Here is a 24,696-nt window from a genome sequence, read left to right as displayed (position 1 = left end):
GCAGTTTCAATAGAGGCGATTTTTCAGACGGCGCCTGCGTCTAAGCGACACTTCCGCGTTGTTCGCCGCCCACAATGATGTTGAAGTATGCTTTTTACTACAAATTCTAATTTACAAACACTATTATTCAGTATTTTCTTGTGCTTCGATAAGTTATCTGCAAGGGGATAGCTCGCGCTACGTAGCTACACCTAAGAGGCGATAACGATTTGATTTCGCTTGTCAAAAGTGTCTCTTGGCTAGGCAATGTATGACAGATGGCGAATCCCGGTAACGAAAGTTTTGCGTTTCGTTACAACATTGCAACTTGGCTAACATTTTTGTATTCGTTAATATTTTTCGACAGACTCATCTACGGTACCTGTCATTCCCATACATTTTTTATCGATTCGTTAGCGATATCTTTTTTCGAAATGTGTTTTGGCTAGGCCCCCAGTCAATAATGTATGAAACACCCAAATTTTTTTCTCGCGATTTCGGAGTTGGTCCCACACTAAAAGTTGTTCAGTACCCAAGACCTCCCTGGCAACGAGAATGCATTTATTTTTGGCCACACTGTATAGTGTATATAAATGAACGTATGCGTTAATCATCATCACATTTTATTATATGATAAATATTTAATAATATTAATTTGGATTAAACAAGGAAAATACTAACATTTATTCAATTTTACATATTATGTATGTATAAAACATAAGAAACTAAAACATTTTATTACATGTAAGTACTTATAACGTTTCAAACCTAGCAGAAGTGATAGCAATCATTTTTAAAAGCGGCAAAGTTCGTAATGCTCTCCCTGCTAATAATAGGTTTATTAATATTGTGAAATTCCCAGCTAGCCTCATAAGGGGCGTTAAAATTTTTAAATTAACTTTTCGGGGTGTAAGGAATTTCATCCAGCCGTGGATGAAACTCGGAATGTTACTAAATAGGGGGAAAATAAGTGGGAAATTTAAATGGCGTTTGACAGTTACGGAGAATTTCAAGCGTCTTGATTTTGAAATTAAAAATGTTATATATATAAAACATATTTTAGTGATGTAGATAAAAAGCTGTAGTAAAAATAATTTATGATTATAATAAAATTAAGTCAATACCGAGCTTAAGCAATTTATATAGTCGTACCTAATTAACTTTATTGCACAAAACAATCACATAAAAAACTAAAATACAGTTAGGTACTTATAATATATGTACATACGTATAATTTTATCTTGCTATATTTTCATATTACATTTCAGTACCATTTCGTACCTTTTCACACTATTGTCACTATGACAAGGTGCGGTATTGTCACAAATGTTACGGAAATGAAATCCTTTAATAAGTTTTGAATGTAAGTAAATAATCCCAGTCTCTCCACCATGTCAAGATCCTAATGATTTCAATAAACTGATTTCAAATAGTATAAGGTATATATCATGAAAAATGACATTACTTTGTAGGAATGACAGAAGATAATAAAATTATTAAATATGACGTTACAGGTAACGTCATACAGACACAGAGACAGAGACACAATACATACATAAAGAAGGTTTACCTCTCAACCTTATTTTTATTACATTTACACAAAAAAATTAAGTGTTAATTAATGCAAAGGTTAAAACTACTTACTTTTAATTTCTAAATTAATCTACACGAATAAATTTGCAGAAAATATTCCGATACGAGATCGCAATGCCGTTAAAAAGCTAATACCCAACTTTATAAGCATACCTAGCAATTCCTGGCTGGATTAGCATAGAATCAACATGCAATTTCTATTATGCCTATAAAATGCACGGACACTTTTCCATTTCAATGTTAAAACTAGTTGTATGTCAAACATTTTAATTTTCCTAAGCCTGTGCATATGCATAAGCTTCGTGTTTTATAGCGTTCGTAAAATTATAATATTGTAAGTATTGATTTTGCTGCTCGATAGCGGGAATAGAGTATATATGTAAACACGTGTATTATATTTATACATTTATTCGAATATTACCACGGAAATGCCTTCAGGTAAAGGCTTCTACAGAACTTGCAATAAATAGCATGCGAGAAATAATAATCGTGGGCTATAGTTCGTTTTCTTTCGCATTAGAAAGAACTTGCAAGAAGGTAAGCGATCTTGACATGTCTTTTAATTGAAAAACGCTTTTTAAAAATCAAAAACTATTACTTATGAAAGCAGAAGAATATAAATGATCGTATTAGATTCATAATTGTTACCTACATATTTGCCGTACTTAACTTATTTTTAAAATGTGTTTTTCAATTAAAAGACACATCAAGATTGTTTACCTTTTTTCTAATGCTAAAAAAACGAGGTATAAGTAGGAGTAACGAATTCAATCGATCGATCAAATGCCACAATTTGCAAATCGTATGCGATTATCGGTGATGTTTGTAGATGCCATAACTGTTAGAAAGAGGAAGTATAGATACCTACAAAATAAGTAGGTTTTTTTTTCTCCAGAATCCGTTTTTTGGCGTTTTCCTATTTATAATCGTGAGTTTATTTATCGGTATGGTTAAACTTTTTCACAAATCTGTGACATATACTTAGACCAATACTCGGCGTTTTAACATTTTTCTTCTTAAAATATTATTTAAGCTTCTGTGTTAAGAAAACTGCGTTTGGTAAAGTAATAAGTAACATTCTAGTGAGTTATTCGAACTTTATACCGTGTGTGGCCTGTAATATAAGCAAAAAATTAAACTGTAAGCTGTACTCCTCATACTGACCAACATTTGTTCAGCGACTTCTAAAAATAACTTGTGGTTTGATTTTTAATACACTTTAAAGTTTATTCTAAGACGCAATGTATTGCGAATTTTGTTAAGTTTAAGGCGTGACAAGCAACGTCAATCACAATGATATGGCGTGGCGATGGCGTCCATTGAAGTTAATATTTATTTTGTATGAAAAATAGGGAGTCTAAATACTTCATAATTTTTAAAAATTGTTGAACAAAAGTGTCACCGTTTGCGGAGTACAATCTATGTTTTAATTATTTGCTCGTGTTACAGGCCACACCCGGTATACATATTTATTTTCACAGGCCTTATTCAGCAAACATTGCTATCTAATTGAATTGAGAAATGAGGAGCCTTTCAAAATTCTCTTCTTGTTGTTGTTCTATTTTCTATTTCTTACGCGATATTACTTGTGGCTTTTCTGATTGATCATTCATACATCTATTTTGTTTTGTTTTCAATCCAGACAAGAACAGAGCATAATATTGTCTTCAGATACCGCTATTTGGAAATATAAAATTTTAACAGCGAAGATGACTTTTCTTTACCACCAGCTTGGGATCCAGTAGTCCAACAGGAACAAATATAGGCCTGTGAGACCTTATAGTATTGAATCGTATTGTTTAGTTTAGTAATGTTACTAGCTTTATGAGCCTATTTTGGTTGTATAACTGGCCTAAAATTTATGGTTTTCGGTTTTTGTTCAATATTTCTGTATCCTAGTTTTACATATTGTAATTTTGACAGAGGTGAATACCTATAGGTAGGTATTTTTCCTCAGTCACCCGTTGACCGTCGGAATGTATTTTAAATTCATTATAGGTAAGCGATATAATCCGTCTAAATAGTTTTATTTCATGTTTTATTTCAAGAGCAGTGCAGAGCATTGCGTGAAGCGTGCAGTTCTTCATTAGTAAGTACTGTCCCTGGAGGATTACGCTCAACGCATTGGGGTGAGATTCTCTGAGGTCCCATAGCAAACATTTGTGTTTGTTGTCCCTGTTTTATGCAGGATACTTGAGAAACTAAATGTTCCTTTGCGCCATTGTAAACGTGCGAATCTTTTAGTGTATTTACCGAAGTTAGTTTTACACTTACTGAGAATTTCCACCTTGTTTGTTCAGATTATGCACAATATGGAAACGATAAGATGAGGCGATTGCCCGCTGCAGATGTAAAATTGGTTGCTATGTCTAATGTTGCTACAACAGTTTAGTACATAACTAAGTATCAATTCATTTCTTCTTTTTTATTGTATCGGGTTTTATCTTCCATTTGTGAAAATCTTAGGCCTTATAAATGCGCCTTTGTGGTAGCTTCATTAGTGTAGCCGTTGTTCTAAGTTCTTAAAAGCAGGTAACTGTTGGAAGAAGGTGGTGTATTTAGATGACCAGACTTTTCTGCTTCATTAAAGCGATCGATTGGCAAATATCTTGAAACTGGGAATTTCTGATCTCTTTTATATCGGTATTTATACAAAAGAAGGATAGTATTTCTGGAACTAGTCGCATCGCATGTTTGAAGCTGAAATCATTTTCCTTAAGTAGGTTGTCTGTGTGTAGTTATAGTTATTGTCTTTGTGGTCGATAATTATTACCTTTTTAAAGTGAAAAGTCAACTCTCTTACTGAAATCTTTTTTATGCGTCGCCATTTCTTCTGTCATAATTGCTATTTTTGTACTTACAGTCATGCTCTTGAAGTAGTTATTAAATATAGTCAGATTTATCATCTTTTACTTATCGGAACGATTAAATGCATTTGTTCGACATAATGTACATTGTAGTTTACATAGGATACTTAAATTATTTTGTCTCTATATTTCATATTGCGAGCTATCCCAACGTTTATGAACCTGTAATATTGAAGGATCCAATAATGGAACTCCGATAACTCCATGAAATGAAACGAAGAGCAATATGTTGTAAATTTGATTGCATTGCAGAGAAATGCAAGCGTGAGCGCGGCGTGGGCTTGTACAATGACAAGTGTGACCACGACATTGCTTTTTATCTTTTATCTATAAAGAACACCTTAAATCAAAGGCCGTACTAGGCCGTCGCACTCCCGACCCGGCATAACACGTGCATTACTCACGAAATATTTTCATAAAACCGAACCAAACGCACCCGTCCACCCTCCCCGCGCCCCCGCCGCAAAACCAGTTCAGTTCGTGCCCGGCCGTCGAGCGCGTCGGTTGTACCGTGCCGCCAGCCCCGCGTTCTTACGAGACAAACATCTTTTGTACCCAAACCAGTGCTGTGGATTTCATGACCTGTGCAGTGTGAGATTGTGCTGATTCGTATTGTGATGTTACGTGTACGTTATGCTCTAGTGTTGGATTTCTCTTGAAAACTGTGCGACGGGTCCGCCTAGCCGTCGGACGGCTCTCGATCTCGGGATATCATTAAGGTATTTATTGTTACACCGGCTCATTGTTGTAAGGATTTTTTCTTCGTGTCGAGTTGAATCGATAGTCGTGTGGGGCTCGGGGTCCGTGCAACCGATCTGAAGATTCATTCGATTTTAAAACGACTTCATTCGGACGCTATTTGCATTATGTGCATGTTATGGGTTCTCAGAACGGGTTCGAACCTCGAGGTGTGGGCGAGTATTAATTAGCCAGCTCGATGTAACGGTACCGACCACTTAACGATCTTTTGATAACTCCGGAGCTTTTGTTATTGTAGGTACTTTCGACTCGATTATAATAAAGCCGTGTTTTTTTACTCGATAAGTCGATAACCGGCGCAAGATTGTTGGACCGTGAGATTTTTTGAGATAAGATTAGTTTCGCTTGTATTCATAAAAGCTCTGCGAATTACATCGAACGTTTTGTGAAGATAAAACTATGAATATAATGCTAAATATAAAAGATAAAATACCAACGCGTCTGCAATCCATTACATTCAATACCTGCATGAAAATATAATCCACACAAATCGACCAACAATCATTATAAAATCTACAACAAATTCTTACGATATTCTCGGTATATAATAGCAGTGTCACGATTGACGCACTGAATACACAATCCACACTTTCAACACATTCTATGTGACATAGGCATCCAAATAGAGCTGGTGGTATAATAAATAAACAATTGAAAAAATATTTACGACATAAAATCACAAACAACGCGGCGTAGAAAGCGCTTTCTCGATAGATGGCGTCACTAGTTCCAAGCAGCCAAGCTTTCGTTATAACCTCACATTTACGTGTTCCGAAACAGCTATTACAATTTGAGGGAATCTTTACTGTTGTTAATTGCACGTAACGATGTAATTGATGGCTTTGGTAACCTGATTTTACAGAACTTTACCGCTTCGGAGTTTTGATGCCATATTCGAATCACTTTTATATATAAATGAAACACTTATCTTGATTTGATTGAAGAATACACTTATTACACGTTATTCGTCGGAAAATAGAACAAAAACTACGTATTAGTAATTTTATAATACTTTTTATTCACGGAATAATCACACACCGCCGACAGAGTGGCCATTTTGAAAATAAAATGAGTAGTAGTTTTTTTTGATGTTGTCATTATTTTTCTAGGCACAGGTTTTTGGCATACAGCCGAGTTGCAGTTTTTTTAAATTATTTTAGGTATATACCTCTATTGGTTGGATTTAAAATGTGTTTTGAATTAAACACATTGAAACACATTTTAAATCCAACCAATAGAGGTATATACCTAAAACATAAAGTCGATTTCTTAGTTTAAAATGTCCTTTACACGCCGCGCCGCCGCTTTCAAAATAATGGAAACTATTGATTTTGTTTAATAGTATAATTACTAGTATTTCTCCAGAATAATTAGTTTTTATTAAACAAAAAAGATTTTACATATGTACTTTATAAGATATTTTATATTTATTTATATTTTGATGCACAATGTGTACTACAGTAAAAAAATGCGTAAAATGGAACGCTACAAATTAAAAAAGCGTTAAATTGTTTATCAATGTATGTATCTCCTACCGTTAGCTATGTTATCAGGTACATTTAAAGGCAATAAAACAACTCGTATCTTCATTGTAATTCGAATTTCGAACAATCCAGGTCACCGTCTTTTATTATTTAACTTTGAATACATCGGATCGCATAATTTATAGACGCTTTAGGCTTGCATTTACAGCAAGATGAAACCGATGATTCAGCCGTAAAATGAGCCATAAAGTATTGATGGCTGCACATAAGATAACAGAATAAATAATACTAAGTACAGAAGACTCACTCTAACAAAACGCGTCTGTTACGATCAGCACAGATATGGCCGCTAGGTGGCGACAGCGCCACGCGCGGCTTATGGCAAACCCCAAAATTGGGGCCGAACGGATGTACTTTTAGCTACCTGTAGCAAAGCGACGAAATCGCGGAGTGAGACACGCCTGACAAGATTAAGTTGTAGATTTTGTATCAGTAATACGATAGGGTCCTATTTTGCAGCCATTTCCTTGTGAAACGCATTCCATCCAACCTACGCTAAACGCTTTTTTACTTCTATTTGCTTTAAAGAATTTAAATGATTATTTTATTAGAAAATGCGTAGATAAAATGGATTAGGTATGTTTTTAAAATGGGAGATAAATTGAGAAGTAAGCGGTCTTTTAAATTCGTTATAAAATCAAAGAATAAGTTTAAGCTATAAACATTTTATAGCATATAAATGTGTATTACATAACCAAAGTTTGAATCGTGTGGATTCAAAGGCCCAGAATTACTTTACCTATCAAGAATTTCTAGGTTAGGATCATTAATCAAAATTTAGGTATAAAAGTGATTTATGGTTCTTCATGTAGCTAGAACGATTTTTTGACAATAACAAAGCTTTCGCGTTAGCATTTCAACTTTGCACAGCTACTTAGGTATTTGAAAGAAGTAATTGTTGTTGAAGTAGCTGTTAAAAAAAAAAGCCCATGTGTTTTCACTTATACTGCGTCAAGCAGATCTTGTCAGTAGAAAAAGGCGGCAAATTTGAAAAATGTAGGCGCGAAGGGTTATCGTCCCATAGAAAATTTGAATTTCGCGCCTTTTTCTACTGACAAGATTTGCTTGACCGTCTATAAAACACTTTTTATCGCGGCTTAGTTAATTTACCGTTTAAATTCGGAATAGGGCCGGAACTCGAACCGAAAACCGAACATCGGTAGTCGACAGATGTCGACGTGTCGCTCGCCCTAGAGCTAATTGCGATGAAAAAACCCGTGATTTACGTTCCAGGGCATGTCGGAATTGATGCATCGCTATAACGTTCTACGCCGCAGGCGACGTTCGAAATTTGATTTGAATTTTTGAAATATTGTTCGAAACATTCGGATTTATGGTTCCGGAAAGACATGCGTGTAACGGAACTGCTATTTCGATATATGCCAGCAAACCTATTAGGTTTACGTGCAGGGGTGCTAATTATACATATGTACTTACCTATTTTTGTACAGTTCGATTGACAAAATATTTCTCTGAATTTCATCGACAATATTGACAAATTAGTATAATAGTGAGGTAAGTGTAGTTAACAGGCCAATTTCTTCAACCATAAATTTCATGTCATTTTTGACACTGATAGATCAGATCAGAGCGGCTACCGCGAAAACTGAAATTCGCAAATTGCGGGGATCTTTCTCTTTTACTCCAATGAAGGCGTAATTACAATGACAGAGAAAAATCCCCGCAATTTGCAAACTTCGATTTTCGCGGTTATAGCACAGTATCATATTGGAATTATTGGAAACATATCGAACAACTAAAATTCGAATTGGCCTGTTATTTAGCATGCATTGCAATGAAAAATCAGACTATTTCATCACATTCAAAGGTGTTTCAGAGAATTTAAATCGCATCTCAGACTGATGAGGTCACCTCACCTCAGTCTGATATGAATTTCATCATCATCATCATCATCTCAGCCTATATACGTCCCACTGCTGGGCACAGGCCTCCTCTCGAGCGCGAGAGGGCTTGGGCTATAGTCCCCACGCTAGCCCAATGCGGATTGGGGACTTCACATACACCTTAGAATTTCTTCGCAGATGTATGCAGGTTTCCTCACGATGTTTTCCTTCACCGAAAAGCGACTGGTAAATATCAAATGATATTTTGTACATAAGTTCCGAAAAACTCATTGGTACGAGCCGGGGTTTGAACCCGCGACCTCCGGATTGCAAGTCGCACGCTCTTACCGCTAGGCCACCAGCGCTCTTATGATATGAATTTACCACCTAGTAATTCATCGTGATTAAAATAGGTATTTACAGATTGTTACCAAGTTCTGTATTACAATATACAATAAGCATTTCAAGATCAAAGTGTCAATACCGTTTACAATTGTAATTAATTTCAATATTACGCACGTAGTCGTAATGTAGGTACCTATTTACCTACCTATCAAAATGATCTTTGTGGTAACAAATACCAACATCCAAATATAGAAGCCTAGGGCGTCTGCCACTTTGATCTAGGCACCCTAGGCAAACATTGCGTAAAGCAAATATTTACACACACAAAACACATAGCTTATGTGTGTGACTTATCGACAGATTTTCGGTCTAATGCTTCTAATATATGCTGGGATAAAATATTACTGTTGATCGTTTGTTCACTACTATGTGAATGTGCGTAAAATTATTTATATACGAATTAAATAATGGCCATAAATGAAGAGCATAGGTAAGTACCATTTCCAGTAAAATCACGAGTCCTAAACTTAATACCATTTTCAGAATTCGCGTTGAAATATTTTACCTATACATAATTGTGTTGTATATTCCATTAAATAGCCCTTAATTAAGGGGCCCACTGATTAACAGTCCACCGGACGGTATCGGCCTGTCAGTTGTTCGGAACTGTCAAAATGTTGTTCTAACTGACAGGCCGATACAGTGGGCCCCTATACCCTCTAGCCGCCCAGAGACCTATAAAAAGGTCTCCTGTTCCATTCTAAATTGAACTTTGTGTTGACAAAATAAAATTTCATTTTGCTTGGCAAGGTTTGACGTATGGGCGGCTAGAGGTTAAAGAGACTACATGAGAAAATATCACGATTCAAGCCTCATGATATTTCATAGTCCTAAAAATACTACACAAAAAAAAATACAGAAAGATTTTATAGAGGTAATTCTTGTCTTGTAATGACACCCTATAAAAGGTTAAAACAATATTTTACAGTAGGTACATATGGTCCCATTTTCCCGCACTAGTGCGTAAAATAGCACTTTTCGTGCGGATGTCAAAAGTTTAAAGGGCCATATGTACTGTTAAACGTTGCACGATACACGTGCGAATAGGTAATTCGCAACTCGTGTCGATTAAAAAAAACTCCCTTCGGTCGTGTTTTCATTTATTGCCAGTTTTCCGCACTTGTATCGTAAATAACTATTGTGGTTACTTTCACAAACGAAAACATTTCGAAAAGCTCAAAACGTCACCGGCACGTTCCGAGATTAACGAGACGTCAGAGAGACGTGACTGCGCTATCAGATCCTGTTGACGCGTTACTCATTATTGTCAGCCCGACGTCATTATTGTCAAACGTCGATCTAGTTAATGATACTGTGACACATTTCCAATCATTACTTAAGGTAACATTCCATTTCTGAAGCTGCACTAATGCTCCGACACGTCGATGTTATTGACAATTTCCATAGTATGAATGACAAGACAATGAATGACAGTAACGTCGCGACAGTAGTGCAGCTGTCGTTGGAAATGGACTGTCACCTGGTGACGTTCGTATGTCAACTGCTATTGCGACATTACTGCGGCGGCGATAATGGCTGCCACCGTTTTTGTAAATTTTCTTGATGAGTGACGGATTTTGAAAATTTTCATTGTGAGCGATGAGGACATTGAGGACTAATCCCAATAAGGCCTAGTTTCCCCTGTGGGTCGGAAGGTCAGATGGCAGTCGCTTTCGTAAAAACTAGTGCCTACGTCAAACCGGCGGAGAACGTCACTCATTTTATAAAGGAAATTGACAGATACAGCGGCGACATCAACGTCGAAACAGTAAAGGTGACAGTCCATTTCCAACGACAGCCGCATTACTGTTTATTTTACTATGGAAATTGACAGTAACACCGACGCGTTCAGTACCAGTAGTGCAGCTGCGGTTAGAAATGGAATGTTACCATAATGCTACAGTTGACATCCGAACGTCACCTTTATAGATTTCATGTGTCGTAATAGCCTTTGTTTCGACGCAACCGTTACCTTCATTTACATAGAAAACTAATCTATAAATTTCCGACTTTGGGACGGATTAATTAAAGAACGTTGAGTGATTATTACTCAGCCACTGTTAGAGTTTAATGTGATTGATTATTAAGCGCCGAACACAGAGCCCTGTGGTACTCCATACTTGGCGTCTTAAACCGTTTCACAACGCAAGAAGATTAAATTCACTCCGCCTAATCAGATTTAAAACGATGATCGAACGTTCTAGTTAAAAGGTCAGCATTTACGACCCAAAAATGAAATACTGGACCGTCCGTTACAAGATAGCAAATCTTTTTACCGTTACTGAAGCGGTTGCTCCGTATCTCCGCTTAGGTATTCGGAGTTGACCAAGCGCATTGTCAAAGCTTGTCTGGGTTAATTATGACTGACAATCTATTGTGTTATGATAAGGCTCGTTGACGAATAAAACTGTTAGGTATGCGCACGATCTTAATTGATTACTGATATGCGTTTAGTCACATAAACGTCGTAAGATAACGTTATAACTGTTATAAGTACACTGTAAAGACAACGGTACTCTTAGGGCTTAGAGCGTTAATGCTTGTCCATTAGGGAAGTGGCAGGAATGGATCAAGAAGTCATTAGCTAGAAAGTGTTTACGTATGTATAAACCTAAACCTACATGTAAGTACGCTTTAAAATGTTCATTTTTCCGTAAATTACCAAACACAAGCCATTCAACCGCATTCTCTAAAAGCACAATAACGACCGTGCATATGAAAGCACAAAATTATCATTTACAAGCTCGTATATACCGTTATTCAAAATTCAACCTTACTCTAGTATTATTAGGATACAATCAATGTGTACAATGAGAAGAATTGTTTCGGTTAAGACAGGCTCACTCACGTCTTTCAAACTGAGTTAAGTGGCTTTCTGCCTATTTATTAAGACATGAAGATACCTTAAGAATTTTTCGTAATTTCTATCTCCAATCTCCGATACTTCTCTGGAGTATTATTATGGATTTGTATCTTCCATTTCTTCCTTAAATTTTCCGTTGAAAATTGAATCGTTGCGTGCTATTTTATTTAATATTTTACAAAACCGCCATTATTAGTGTAATGGTGCTTTTATAATTTTTGCTGCCATTAAGTTCGCCAGGTTTGAAGAAACGTGTGAATTTCCCCTGAGCGCTTCAATGCTATATTTAAGTGCATTATCTGGACTTGAATACCTCGAGTCATTCAAGCAGCTGTTTATGTTGCTTTCTACCTGAGTCGTTAAGAACTGTAATCCCAAGTTTTGCAACATTTTATTGTTTTATTACACCTCGGGTCTGGAGTGCGTAAGGAAGTAACATTACGGGATAGGCCCGAGGCGAACTTGTTATAAGAAAGCAATTTTATTGTTCGGAAGGCTCGGCTCGGAAATAATTTTGGTTGCCGTTAGGACCCGAGTTGAAAGTTTATTGTGGTTGGAAATTGTTTTGGAATTATAGAGTTTTGGATGTTTTGAATCTATTTGAGGTCGGTATTAATGTCTGGGATTGATTGACTGTGTAATAAGATAACGATCGTCCTAAGGGAATGGCCACAACTGAAGCAAAATAAATAATAGAAATGAAACACAATGTATCGCATCAAGTTCTAGGGTTACAAGTTACAACAAGTCTCACTGGTCAAAAGTTCCTTCGTTATTGATCAAGTTCGCCATTTCGTTTTACAATTAATAGAAGGGCGGTCCTGTGTGGTGCTCCTAAGTATTTGCTAATATTAAATGAACGTTTCGGCTTGGACTAGTGGACTGAAAAAAGTTCACCTGTTATGAGCTTAACCATTCTTAAAGGTGATTTGGTAAATCTAATTAAGTACTTACAAGTAGTTTGCTTAATCTAGTCAGCGACTATGAAATAGGGAAAATTGACAGTGGGATCTAAGCCCGAAAGATTACAAAGCAAAAAACTGGCTTTTCAATCTAGCAATCAGTTGAACAAACGATCGATTTACGTAACACCGCTTTACGACCCCCAAATCGGAAACGCGTTAAAACATCCGATGTTTTCACCAGGACTTTTTTCGCAGTGTATTGAGTTCCTGCAATAGCTGTGGCGGGGATATTTGCGTGCGGAAGGAGTAATGTAACAATCCCCGCGACAGGATCGTTAAATCGGCAGGGCCCGGGAATGTTGGTGAGTCAACCGTCTTGCCGCCAGGGTTTTACGAGTTTCGTATGACTTCGGAATCGGCTAGATCGAGGTTATTTCCGTGAACTGATTTGGGAACTTTCGCGTCATCAAAAGTGGGAATCTGTGTGTCATTAAATTGGATTGTAACGTTTGAGCTTTCATCTTGGACAGATTCAGGATTTGTGGGAAGCTAGATAAATTCTTGGATTTTGCTGCGTCAGAAAATCATGCTAAAACGTGTTGAAATCCGCCAATTTTGGTAAAATCCGTTAAAGTTCACAAGCATTATTTCTTATGCTGATTTTAGCATTATGTCCTAATTGATAGTTTGTATCACGTTTAACGGTTTAATATTATCATTATTATCCATTGTTTGCAAATTTAGCCCTATCAAAATTAATTCTAACAGTGCAATACCCACGAGTATTATCCTATTAATATCAATAAGTGTGTGTACTATTATGAGAGATCCTTGCTAATCCTTAATATTTAACAAGTGTCGTCCACTTTCGCTCCCCTTATTAATACCTCTGTCATCGGCGGGCGACATCAGGTAAAAATTACCGACCCTTCCGAGACAGACAATCCGACTTCTCTCTCTAACGGGCTACGAGAGAACAATCATGAGAACGTCGATGCTCAAATGTTTACTCTCGGAATGAGAAAAATTAGGAATATTAAAGCACGTAGCAATGTTTTAAGGTCGTATCTTCGGAGCACTTTAAATACAATTGAGTTCGCGTCGCTCTGCCGCCGAGTTAAATTGAGACATTGAATGTTTGCCATTTTCTTTTCCCTCCAATTTCGCGCCAATAGCAAAAGTAAAAAGGCGCCCGATACCACCAACACGGAACGCAATATACGACCTCGCCGGAGAGAACAATTTCCTTTAATGTTTTCATGAGTCTCGGGGACTAAAGACCCGTGTAGCAACGTATCTGTTCTGTGCCTTCTAATAGCACTAGACCGAACAAACTGCCAAGTATTAAGTTTTACCAACCATCTGCACGAACGTCACGTCTTTATGACTACTTATTCTTTGTCCTCATGAATGCTATAAAGGGATGGGTGTATGCGGGCGTCCCGCTCCCGCGAAGGGACGTTCCGTTCCCCGCATAGGTGTTTAAAAAAATGGCGTACCTGAACCGGTCCCTGTTTGACATGTTTATATATTTTTCTTGCTGTTGTGCTTGGGGGGTTTTTGTTACGGATTTTTCGATTGAGACTGAATCGCGGGCGTTATTAAAAAAGTTTCTGTCGTAATTTTCGCTGTGATTTTGTTGGATGTCCACGGGGTTTTTGGCGATTTATCGTTTTGCTTTTGCGTTTATCGAGTTTTCGGTCGGATTGATTTATAGGGGAAATTCTGCGACATTTTGTCAAGTTTCGTTGATGGTAATAGAAGATTGCGTTAAGTTTTAAGTAGTTTTGCTACGAAAATTTACTTGAAACTACTTATTAAATACAAAGTAAAACTTCGTGGAACTTCGAGAATGGTTTCATGCTTATGTTATGATTTCCGTTTAAGTCTTTAAAAGTAGGTTAGGTTAGTACTAGGTACACTTATGTAAGTCTGATAGTGATAACCTAGACGAGGGTGAGGTAGAATTGTGTGCTCTGTTCCTTTGATAACATTTATGAAGGTGACCTCTTGAATAACTTGTAGAAGTTAGAATTTCATGGAACATATTTGATTGGCTTCAAGTTTAACAAGGTTAAAACCTCACAAATGCTGTTTTCCATGATGTTGAAATATTGAGGTTATGTATTCTTAATGTTAGCGCTTTTTTTTCTGATTTTTAAATATTTTTTTTATATTTGCTTCTTAAAAATACTATTTTCTTTAGTACACGGCTTATCTATTTTATTACAAATCGTGATGACGTATCTGTTTGCAACATTAGACATAAAAGTCCCTTCATTGACTTCTCTTACTATACAAATGATCCCTACATCTATCTGCCTCATTTGTCCACAACAGAAGTTAAAGGAGGCCTCAAAATCGGACAATCCAAAGCAGTCCTTTTGATGAGACACGCACAAAGGGCGGCTTCACACGAAACCCGGCAATGTGCTCCAGGTATGGGACAAAAAGTGCCCATGGTATCTTACGCAATTTCGTCATGCCCCAAATGCGACATCTGTATTTAGTCGAAGAAGTTATCTTGATTCTTAAGCAGTAATTTATGGGAAAGTTTCGCTCGAAAATTTACAATGGAATGAAAGTAACCGAAATGCAAGACAAAGACATAAATAAGAGGAAAGTCAAGAGTAAGTGGTGTTAAAAGCTCTGGTACTGAATGCACTGGATAAAGTTAATAGCGCAAAGTGAAATGATACTTATTGTAATGGTAATAGAATACATAGAAGATATCAGCTTAGTAAAGAACTAAAGAATTTCTTCACACGGAAGAACGCTCAGATGTAAAGATAAAATCTGTAACCACATTTTATTACTTAAATGATTAATAATAGGAAAATGGAAGTAATAGAGACACTTTTGAGTTCAAAGATAAGTATATCTTTATTCATTTCTATAAGCGAGATGGAGATAATGTAATTGATCTTGATATTCTTGATATTGCTGGAATCTTTTGGGGAAATGTAAAAGTCGTTTTTATTTCTTGAGTTAGATTGGAAGTTGGAATCTTATTTTGTACGACATTTATACCTAAGTATGTACCTACATTTTTTTTGTACCTACATTGTAAAAAATTATAGATGTTAGGTTAGTTACATAATTTATCTTTGGACACCTTGTTTTTTTGATTGATTTTACTATTATCAATAGTATGCAAAGAAGGCGGTATAAGTCCATTATTTTCTATATGTGTTTATTGATTTGGGTGGCCAAATTACCTCCCAAATAAATTTTGACTTTATAATCACAAGTTGTCCCTAACCCAGTTTGGTCTAAACATCTTCAAACTTTGGAATGGAAAATCTACGTGATAAAAACGTCACAACAGGCATTGCAATGCAAAACGTAAATCCTAATCACGAATGTTTTATTTTGTATATCAGATTTGCCACAAGGCACTTAGCTGGAGCCAGTTTTTAGAATTCTGCTCAAAACTGTTCTCGGTGCTCTTATGGGATCACTTCGGTCTTGTAAATCGGTGAATTTATTAATAATTTTAGTTGTAGTTTTATGTAGTTTTTAATTTTCGTTAATAATTTTTACTTTAAGGCTTAATTTATTCTTGTTTATATTACTTGTTATTGCAGCAAACACGAATGCTAATAAAATCTAATTGTTCTGACTACACAACCCGCATACCATACCTTCATTAACAAAAAAACGAAATCAACCATGATGTCATTCCAAGAATGATTGATGAGCTTGATTGCAGAATTAATACTAATTCATCCTTTATTATTACCGCGGTAAGGATCATTAGTTATCTTAAATGAGGTATTAAAAATTTTATACGAGAGACCATAAACCTTCGGGTTGCGAGGCATGAAAGAAATCGTGCAGGTTTTCCATTTAACGATAACATTGTATGTTCTACCAATTAAATTAAAAAAATGGTTGGTAAGTATTGAAAGACAAATTTTGATGTTTTTTCGAAAATAAGGTGCAAAGTGCATAGGGGTAATAACTAATAAATGATTTGCCACTTTCAGTATTTTCGGCTTTCGAAGTTATCCCAATGCGTGCTTGTTTTACTTTGCTACTTTTTAAATATATTTATTGTTTAGTCGAAAGTCATGTAAAGAGTCAACAGTATTTTGAAATAGTTTGGAAATCAAGACAGCATAAGTGGTGGTCCTTGTTAATCAGACATTTTTATTGATAATAAAGATATAAAAGTCTTTAAAAATAAGTATTAAACTTAATATGATGTCAACAGATATCAACAAATCACCAGAAACAACAATATGCCCGTTTAAAATCCAATTTGACATCGGATTAATTTAGGGGACCACCCTTAGTCACGGACAAAATTAACTAACCACTCATAACTCTTATTACAACGGAATAAGATTCTAAAATGATCAATTTCGTAAGTTAGAAACGTTTTCGATACAAACATTGATTTACGTTTAGTTCCGCTGAAATTTGATTCAAAATACCTTTGCTCCAGTTTGGTTCTGCCATCGATATTTCTCACGCTCATCTCGCGTATTTATAAATCTGGGACAGAAGATCTTAGTTCGATAGGCTGTATTAAGACCGGTCTAGTTGACATAGACCACGTTCGACCTAATTCTAAATCTAAGAGATTACGTCAATTCACGTATCTGCGAACATCGAAAAATCGAAAATCGTTTCTCTCTTGTTCGAATATGCAAGAGCGATAGAGGCAACGATTCTCGATGTTTTGATGTTGGCAGTATGCCTTCAGGTAGGGTTAACGAAATCAAACGCAAAAGCATTACGAATGTACTGCGCTCATACATTTATATTACCTTCTTAATTTGGACGGTGTGATTCCCATGTTATGCGGTTATTAACGCGCTTAATATAAAGGAATTAAGGTTGAGTTTCCTGTAATCTAAATGTAAATGCTAGAAACGATAACAATGTTTGCAAGCATCCATTAGTCCGCCGCGGAGGAAAAAATGCCAGAAAAAGTTGCTGCCTCCAGAATCTAGGAATGTTTTGAATGTTGTGACTTTGGCGGAGCGATGCTTTTGTTTTTGCGGATTCTTGAGAATGGTCATGCTAAATTATTTGGATGAACAAAAACAGATGTTTAACTTATGTTACGGTACTGTGGTTAATGTTTGTGTGCAACATTTGAAAAAAAAAAATCACAATGTTTGCTAATAAAACTGTACCAGGCGTGGCTCATTCCGCGATTTCGTCGCTTTGCTACAGGTAGCTAAAAGTACATCCGTTCAACCCCAATTTTGAGGTTTGCCATAAGCCGCGCGTGGCGCTGTCGCCACCTAGCGGCCATATCTGTGCTGATCGTGACAGACGCGTTTTGTTAGAGAGTGAGTCTTCTGTACCTAGTACTATTATTTATTCTGTGACTGTACGGTATAATAAGCGGAAAAAGCAGAGTTTACTATTGTATGTAGCAAATCCCGTTTTCAACGTTGCAATACTTGCAATTGATTGAAAATCAGGTTTTGCAAAAAAAGTATTTACCGTGGGGAACCCTAACTTAACATTTGGTGCCCAACTTCGCCCAATCAAAATATTATTTTTATTGCTACTGCTGCTGGGTAAAATATTTAAGAAGTTAAAAAAACTAAAATAACCTATTTCGCCACCCGTCCCGAACTTCGCCTTATCATCACTGTTTTTATTATGAATATGAAAATGATACCAGCAATACAATTTATACAAAAATAATGATTTAGTGCTAGTTAAGGCGAAGTTAAGTACAAAAGGCGAAATTTGGGGGCGATTTTTTGCCAACTCTTGAATGAACTGCAACATTAATACGAGTATAAGGGTTTGGTAAATAGTAGAAACATTTTATTAGGAATTGTAGTCTAAAATAACAAAGCGCCAGGTGATAAACGCACACTAAAAAAACCAAGCACACTACATTTCACTAAAAGACTCAAATAGTTGCATCTTAAAGTTTATCTTGCGCCGGCACATCTTTGTACGGTCGACGTCAAAAATATGTTTGCATTTTACGCCTTATTACAAAGGAGTAAGGTGCAAAAGTGTAAACATATTTTTGACTTCGACTCACTCGTCAATGCGAATCGACTACAAAAGATTTACGACTTACTAAGAGCTTTGTAAATCATCCCGTCTCTCTCACGCTCGATTAGCTGCGTACGGGCGAGATAAGGATGGTTGTACGTTTGTAATGGTTAGTTAAGTGTGACTCAGAAAGTTCAACGAATTCTCGAGGCATTATTAATTCTCAGCGACAATGAGAGCGGTTGCCTCTTTTGAATTTTGTACTTACATGGGAATAAGTAAATGTGACGTCCCACAGAAAAAGGTACCTTATGGCGGCTGGCGTTTACGTCGCATAGCGCCGCAACAATATTGGAGCGGCGTTAATAATAGCGTAAGCGCCAACCGCCATAAGGTACCTTTTCTCGTGGGACGTCACAAATAAGTATGATAACTTCTATCCAAAAAAATTACCAATATGTCTTGTAGTTAGTAAGAGAAATACAAAGGCGTTCGGTAAACAATCTAAATCTACAGATTTGAGATTTACGAAATTACCCCGAATCGAAAATCACCCCAATGCTCCTTAATCTGTTTGAAATATTTAAAAATATATATTTGAGTTATAAATGTTATTACTCAAAGAGATATAATATATGTATGTTAATATTAATCGTAGGATTGAGGAAGTTTCAAGGCGATAAGGCTAATTCGCTTACGTGATTCTTTTTTGTATAAATACCGGATGTAACTATGTAATTTAATATTGTACAATATTCAATTTTGAAAACGTCAACGTCAAACCGAAAAAACTGTTTCTTATAAATATTTTAATCTTATTTTATTTAGAAGGTCTGAAATCTAAATTTATACATAAAATTTCCAAATAAATGATCTAAAAAGACCACAAGCTATCAAAATCGTCCGGAATCTGGCACTCCCGGATAATAAGAGTCCATACAGTTCAAACGACGTTCGCCGCAATACTCTGTACATGTTCTTTGATAAATGTCCACTTCGATGTTAAACGTTCTATTATGAGTAATAAAGCTACCGAAGGAACCCTAGGACACCACAGCTGCCGCGCTGGCGCGCCGTCCCGGCAACCGCCTCCACGTCAGTCATAGGAGACAGCGCTGTCAAAATATTTCTAAAAACATTAATTTTAGTGTTGTTTGTTTAAGTTTTTGTGTTTTATACATTATATACACGTGTAATGTCAACATCATGCTCACAAGCCGACAGCCAGGGATACAGTCAATCACAGCAAGAGTTTACAAAATGTCCTCACTGCATTCATCCAAAATTCTTTAAAGGGATAAGAGGTCTGCAAATCCATATAGGCAAGTCACATAAATCCATAAATAGTCAACCATCAGTCCCCATACTCGTACATCAGTCATCATCTTCTTCTACTTCGCGTCATATTCCGGCATCACTTTCTTCCACCCTAAGTGATCACAAGAGGTCTTTCCCTGTTATAAAGCGAATTCCCAGAGGTGCTAGATTTACCGTCGCCTCTGGCCTCTCGAAGACGATCAATGACTGTGTCAGTGAAAATTCGCCTTCTAGCTGGGAAAACCTCTTTTTATTTGCTTACAAAACCCTGCACGTGTCCAAAAAAGATTCCCGCCGTTCACTTACCTCGAAAATAAAACTAAACTGTTCCCAACCAAACTCAAATTGCTTTGACGTTACTCAAAATACATCCCTTCATATATCCAAGCCTCGTGAACGTGATATAACTAAGGTTGTTGAGGCTAAGATTAATGATGGGGATCTTAAAGCTGCAGCGCAAATCCTTTTCTCTTCTGACACTTCAGCGCCCGACACTCCTGAGACTCTCACAATCCTACAAAGTAAGCACCCGGCGGCCCCTTCGACCCCAAATTATCCTGATCCACCCAATCCGTCTTTGCCATATATGCAAGCTACCGAAGATGCAATCATGGCTGCAATCATGTCCTTTAGGAATGGTTCAGCTGGCGGGCTAGACGGAATTACGCCTCAACACTTGAAAGACCTTATATTAGGTAGTCCTGGTGGCAGAAATGATGACCTGCTCAAGAGCATTACTTGTCTGGTAAACCTTATGCTTTCAGGGAAAGTTAATGACGAAGTTGCTCCCACGCTCTATGGAGCCAACCTGTGTGCACTGGGGAAAAAGGACGGAGGCGTTCGCCCAATTGCCATAGGCTCTACGTTTAGAAGACTAACATCTAAAGTCGGCTGCAAGTACATCACCAAGGATTTAGAGCCCTTATTTCAGCCAACCCAGCTGGGGTTCGGCTCAAAAGGAGGCTGCGAAGCCGCTGTTCACGCCTGCCGAACTTATTTAAAAAGTTGTAAAGAACAGGTGCTTGTCAAAGTGGATATAAAGAACGCATTTAATTCAGTAAACCGCGACGCCTTACTGACTGAAATACAGAAGAATATCCCTGGGCTCTACCCTTACCTTTGGCAATGCTACAGACATCCTTCCAACCTCATGTACATACACCACCAAATCCCCTCCTCGGTCGGCTGTCAACAAGGTGATCCACTCGGGCCAGCCATCTTTAGCTTAGCAATACACCCAATTATTTCGGCTCTAAATTCTAAATTCAATATCTGGTATCTCGATGACGGTACCATAGGCGGTGATGCGAACTCTGTCCTCGCTGATCTTCGCTTTTTAGTTACCAAATTCAGCGAAATTGGCCTGGAGCTCAATATGAGCAAATGTGAACTTTTTATAAGCCCAGATGTCCAAAATGATACACAAATTATAAACGACTTTAGAAATAACTGCCCCGGTATAAAATTACTCACCAAGAGCTCGCTTCATCTCCTCGGAGCCCCAGTGTTTGAAGAATCTATTCCAGAATACATTGATACCCAAATCCATCGTTTTTCTGAAATTTCGGACCGCCTTCTCCAAATTAATTCACACATGGCTTTTTTTATCATTCGGTTTTGTCTTTTCGTGCCTAAATTTACGTACGTAATGCGATGCAGCCCTCTTTTCAAATACCCACAATTATGTCAAAAGGTCGATGAAATTATACATATCGAATTACAAAAAATCATCAATATTAATATTGACAATAGGCAATTTATCCACGCCACTTTGCCGATACGGTTTGGTGGCCTAGGTATAAGGCAGATATCTAACGTCTCACTGCCCGCTTTTCTATCTTCCGTGCATGGTACACTATCCCTCGTAGGTAAAATACTCACACCGTCACTGCGTGACTTCGAGGTAGTGTACCTGTCGGAAGCAGAAAATGCGTGGCGTCTAGCGTGCCCGAACAAAGACATGCCGGCCGAAAAATCAACCCAACGATTTTGGGACGAACCGCTCTGCCATCAAGTACAAAACTGGCTCTTAAATTCAGCACAATCCAACACAGAAAAAGCCCGCCTTCTTGCCTCATCCCAACATGAATCCGGCTTTTGGCTACACGCCTTCCCCTCCATTAATTGCGCAACTTTACTGGACAATAATTCTTTCAGACTGGCTGTCGGCCTCCGCCTAGGCGCCGAAATAGTTGTCCCCCACACCTGTCCCTGCGGAACAGAAGTTGACAGTCTGGGCTCCCACGGCCTCTCCTGCCGAAGGAGTGCCGGCCGCCTGTCCCGCCACGCCAGCCTCAACGATGTCATCCGTCGGGCCTTTGTCAGCGTGGGCGTGCCGGCCGCGTTGGAACCAGCCGGTCTGGCGCGCGACGATGGCAAGAGGCCCGATGGAATAACCCTCATCCCCTGGCAGATGGGACGGCCGCTCATCTGGGATGCCACATGTGTAGACACCCTAGCGCCGTCCCATCTAGTCGCCACGTCTCAGAGAGCTGGTGGCGCGGCAGCAGCGGCTGAAACCCTAAAACGCCGCAAATATGCTGGTCTTACAAACAACCACATATTTGCGGCGTTCGCGGTAGAGACCCTGGGGCCGTGGTGTCGTGACGCTCACAATCTTTTTAAGGGCTTAAAAAAAAGACTATTGGAAACCACGGGTGACCCTAGGGCTGGCTCATTCCTAGGCCAAAGAATAGGCATAGCTATTCAGCGTGGGAATGTAGCCAGCCTTATGGGCACCCTTCCGCAGGGGACAGATCTGGGGGACCTAAGGTAGGTAAGTTTTATTTATCTATTTTATTAGTTTTAGTTTTAATTTATTTAGTTTATACTTAATTTTAAATAGTTTGTATAAGTTTTGTTATTGAATAAATTTATTCACATTTTGTAATAATTATAATAGACATTGTTATAAGATGACAAACACAAAGTTACGTGCACTGGCTAAGACTGGTAAATAATGCATTATGGCATTAAGCCCGCCTTTTGTATTATAAAGTTTGTCTATTGTGCAATAAAGATTAAATAAAGTTAAATAAATAAATAAGTTTCTCAGGTGACTTATTGTTTGAGACTACAGGAAGTAGTCTCAAACAGAGACTACAGGAAGTATAAGAGTGCAATTTTCGTTTTTTACTTCAGTTGCATAAATAATATAAATATTGCCCATGTCGAAAGTTTAAAGGGCCATTTGTACTGTAAAACGTACGATACACGTGCGAATAGGTAACTCGCAACTAATGTTGATTTAAAACACTTCCTTCGGTCGTGTTTTATTTTATCACCACTCCTTGTGTATTTCCTACTTTCCGCACTTATATCGTAAATAATAGTGTTATTACCTGAGTTTAACATACAAAATTGAAAATTTGGCATTGTACGAAAAAATACATTACTTATTTTAATGAAATAACTGAAAGTGCGTATGGCGAACAGTCATATTAATGATGTGTCAAGAATGATTCACACACAACGATACGTAACAAACATACAAATGAACACAATTGACTACAATTTATGTTGTAGGCACCGTTGCTAACCTACAAATGTGGACTCTAAAGTGAAAGAAATAGGATTGAAAATAGATTGTCAATGGAACCAAAATGACGATTGTCATGCAAATTTTTCCAGACAAATGAGCAAGTATAACAAACGTAATGACGGTTAGTTAGCCATTGGGAAATACTAGGGTTCACTAGTCTAGCTAGCCATTTTTGCCTAGAAAAAGGCAAATATATAAAATCTAGATATGGTAACCCTATGTAACCTGAAATCTCTCACTGTGATCCGTGATAGAAAAATTTCAATTTCTCTTTTTTATGATATAGGAGGCAAACGCGCAGACGAAGCGCCTGTTGGTAAGAAATTACCGTGGTCTATGGACACCTGCAACACCCGAGCGGTTGCAAGTGCGTTGCCGACCTTTAAGATGAAAGTACGTTTTTTTCTTGAAGGTTTGAAGGATTACATTCCTATTTCATCTTAAATTCTCTACTGATAACTTATAAACGTCATAGTTCTCTGAATAAGGACATAATTACTTGACATACTGAGACTTACTAAGTATGTTAACATCTGATCAGAGAAAAGTCATTTGTTTGCTTACGTTAGCTTAAATAGCCTCATCGATTGATTAACAGACAAAAAAACCCCGATTCAACAATGATCTTTTTAAAAAGACGTATATTTTAAGTATTGTCACGTCAGATACGGCCTTTTCAAAATTAAAAGTAGGATTCACGTCCCAAACATTTCGAACAGTTGCCTCTCGTCACTCAATGAGTAAACATAGACTAACAAAATTAACCAGTGAACGTAAAAACATCTTTTGTCACCCTAACAACTAACGCTGACAGACGAAAATGGGATACCTTTCATTTTCCCAACGGCAAACTTAACCTTGTCTAATAGAATTCGAATAACGACAGTTGGGATTTGTACTTAAAGAGAACGGGATTGAGTTGAATTTTGAATGTGATTGAATTTAAACAGTGGAAGCCAATCTTGTTAACAAAATATATGGAAAGTTACTTTAAAAAAGGCGCATATGTAGATCCGACCTTTTATTAAAAGCATCGAGTTTTGGTCGCAAGTGGAACCATTTGCAAGTGATGACAGAAAGGGAAGTGTCAAAAACTTGGGAGA

General features: G+C 37.4%; 1 protein-coding gene across 5 annotated transcripts in view; it reads left to right on the top strand.

The window, feature by feature from the left end:
• The first annotated feature begins 4,907 nt into the window (after positions 1 to 4,907).
• Positions 4,908 to 24,696, top strand: part of LOC134675405 (latrophilin Cirl) — a 514,068-nt gene continuing 494,279 nt past the window's right edge. For 2 of the 5 annotated variants that reach the window (XM_063533619.1, XM_063533618.1), the window contains exon 1: positions 4,908 to 5,158. The gene's annotated coding sequence lies outside the window, so the exon portion shown is untranslated. The remainder of the gene's footprint in view (positions 5,159 to 24,696) is intronic. The other 3 variants (XM_063533613.1, XM_063533611.1, XM_063533615.1) reach the window with 2 other exon arrangements.

Source organism: Cydia fagiglandana, chromosome 22 (genome assembly GCF_963556715.1).
Source record: "Cydia fagiglandana chromosome 22, ilCydFagi1.1, whole genome shotgun sequence".
Lineage (NCBI taxonomy): Eukaryota > Metazoa > Arthropoda > Insecta > Lepidoptera > Tortricidae > Cydia > Cydia fagiglandana.
The sequence above is the reverse complement of the archived record's forward strand: the minus strand, read 5'-3'. Positions and strand labels throughout refer to the sequence as shown.